The sequence below is a fragment of the Sinocyclocheilus grahami genome, unplaced genomic scaffold, assembly GCF_001515645.1.
Source record: "Sinocyclocheilus grahami isolate Dianchi unplaced genomic scaffold, SAMN03320097.WGS_v1.1 scaffold304.1, whole genome shotgun sequence".
NCBI lineage: Eukaryota > Metazoa > Chordata > Actinopteri > Cypriniformes > Cyprinidae > Sinocyclocheilus > Sinocyclocheilus grahami.
In genome coordinates this window covers 1,400,681-1,401,022 of record NW_015505483.1, presented here as the reverse complement: position 1 = coordinate 1,401,022, position 342 = coordinate 1,400,681, and positions in this window count along the sequence as shown.

The following is a 342-nucleotide window of genomic DNA, read 5'->3' as shown; positions in this document are numbered from 1 at the left end:
TCCCACTGTGCTGATAAAGTACCAAATACTTATGAGTAGCGATATTGAATATTTGATGCCAACAGATTTACCAAGCTGTCATTCAAACAGTATATATACAAATTAAAAATAAAGAGAGAACACGCCTAAGCTGGATATAGGTTAACGTTACAGCAGTCGGCTCTTTTAACACAGACTTTTAAGAAGGGATGGATGTTTGCTTCAAGTGATAGGCCAGGTAAGTGAAATTATATCATCTTGCTGTATGTGTGTCGGCTTTTTTTAACGTTTTCTGACTAAAAGCAACCAAAAAGCCATTTTAAAGTGGTTAAGCAAATAATAATAATAATAATAATAATAATC